At 51.3% G+C, this 2,373-nt stretch overlaps 1 pseudogene; it reads right to left on the minus strand.

Moving 5' to 3' along the window:
- Positions 1 to 1,261: 1,261 nt before the first annotated feature.
- The window catches only part of LOC105520935, a 2,112-nt pseudogene continuing 1,000 nt past the window's right edge, over positions 1,262 to 2,373 (minus strand).

The raw sequence follows: 2,373 nt of genomic DNA on the forward strand, positions 1-2,373 counted from the left end.
CACTCTGTCGCCCAGGCTGGAGTACGGTGGCACAATCTCGGCTCACTGCAACCTCTGCCTCCTGGGTTCAAGCGATTCTCCTGCCTCAGCCTCCCGAGTAGCTGGGCTTAGAGGCGCACACCACCACACCCGGCTAATTTTTTATATTTTTGGTAGAGACGAGGTTTCACCATGTTGGCCAGGCTAGTCTTGAACTCCTGGCCTCAAGTGATCCGCCTGCCTCAGCCTCCCAAAGTGCTGGGATTACAGGTGTGAGCCACTGAGCCCGGCCCCATTTGAGATTATTGATCCACCTGGAACCTAGCCAGACTCACTTGGTGGCGGCAAACTACAACAGTGAACACCTACGTTTACATCATGCCACCCTCCAAACCACCAGCCTGAGCCTCCACAGCTCATCCTGCCCTCCCATTCTCCAGACTGGAAATCAGTCCCTTAGTCTGTGCGAGTGAGGAAATTGCAATTTCTTGGGAATCCAGCTGCTCCTCATATTATCATGCTATCCTACAAACATTCCAATCCCAGCGTACCTCACTCATCCCATCCCACCCCTGGGAGTTTCTCTGGGGCAGTCTCTGGCTGGATCCGCTGTAGAATCTGTCCATGCTCTGCACAGGCCTAGTAGCAAGAGGGACTGGAAGGAGCATTAATTTCTTCTACAGAAGAGAAACTGGGTCTGCCGACGGTGCTGCAGTTCAGGCTGTGGCCACGCAGGGGCAGCAGTGGACAGGTAAAAGCGTCTGAAAAAGGCGTTCAGGCTGCGGGAACAGCAGAGCATCCCTAAGGACTTCCCTGCCCAAGGCACCCACCTAATTTTTCTGTCTGTCTGTCTGTCTGTCTGTCTGTCTGTCTATCTATCTATCTATCTATCTATCTATCTATCTATCTATCTATCTATCTATCTATCTATCTAATCTATCTTCTATCCATCCATCTATCATCTGTCGGTAATAGAGATGAGGTCTCACTATATTGCCCAGGTTAGTCTCAAACTCCTAGGCTCAAGCAATCCTCCCGCCTGAGTCTCCCGAAATGCTGGGATTACAGGCATGAGTAATTTTTTTTTTTTTTTTTGGCTGAGTACAGAGGACTTTCTTGCTTTACTGATACGCCCCTCCCTGTTCTTCAGAGGGTCTGGCACGGAAACTGTGTCTTGGGGAAATTCTCAGTGTGGCAGGGGGCTGACTGCAGCAGGGACTCCCGCAGCTGCAGGCCTCTGTCTTCCTCTCATACTGTCACTGGGGCTTCTGGTCTGAGGGTCTTAGTCCTTGGAGACAGTGTGGACCACCACCTTGTTGCTGAAGCCAAATTCATTGTCATGCCAGGAAATGAACTTGACAAAGTGTCATCAAGGGCAATGCCAGCCCCAGCACAGAAGGCCAAGGCAGGTGGATCACTTGAGGTCAGGATTTCAAGACCAGCCTGGCCAACATAGTGAAACCCTATCTCTACTAAAAATACAAAAAATTAGCTGGGCGTGGTGGTGTGCACCTGTAATCCCAGCTACTCAGGGGGCTGAGGCAGGAGAATCGATCGCTTGAACCGGGAGGTGGAGGTTGTAGTGAGCCAAGATCATGCCACTGCACTCCAGCTTGGGCAACAGAGCGAGACTCCGTATCAAAAAATATATATAATTTAAAAATAAAAGCGGAGGAGACAATCTTGTCCTTAGTGTAGCCTGGGATGCCCTTGAGGGGGCCCCCCAATGCCTGCTTCACCACCTTCTTGAGGTCATCATATTTGGCAGGTTTCTCCAGACAGCAGATCGGGTCAACCACCAACACAGTGGCGGCAGGGACTCTCTGGAAGGCTGTGCCAGGGAGCTTCCTGTTCAGTGCAAGAATTTGCCCACAGCCTTGGCCGCACCAGTAGATGCAGAGATGATGTTTCTCATGCCAATTTCCCAGGGGGACTGTGGTCACGAGCCCCCTCCATGATGCCAAAGCTGTCATGGATGACCAGAGTCAGTGGCTCAGCCTGTAATCTCAGCACTTTGGGAGGCCAAGCTGGGAGGATCGCTTGAGTCCAGGAGTTTAAGACCAGCCTGGGCAACAAAGTGAGACCCCTATCTCTATTTATTTATGAAATAGGGTCTCACTGCAGGAGGCGGAGCTTGCAGTGAGCTGAGACCATGCCACTGCACTCTAGCCTGGGCAACACAGCAAGACTCTGTCTCGAAAAAAAAAAAAAAAAGAAATAGGGTCTCACTCTGTCACCCAGGCTGGAGTGCAGTGGCATAATCTTGGCTCACTGCAACCTCTACCTCCTGGGTTCAAGGGATTCTCCTGCCTCAGCCTCCCGAGTAGCTGGGCTTAGAGGCGCACACCACCACACCCGGCTAATTTTTTATATTTTTGGTAGAGACGAGGTTTC

The sequence above is a fragment of the Colobus angolensis genome, unplaced genomic scaffold (genome assembly GCF_000951035.1).
Source record: "Colobus angolensis palliatus isolate OR3802 unplaced genomic scaffold, Cang.pa_1.0 Scaffold39, whole genome shotgun sequence".
Taxonomy (NCBI): domain Eukaryota; kingdom Metazoa; phylum Chordata; class Mammalia; order Primates; family Cercopithecidae; genus Colobus; species Colobus angolensis.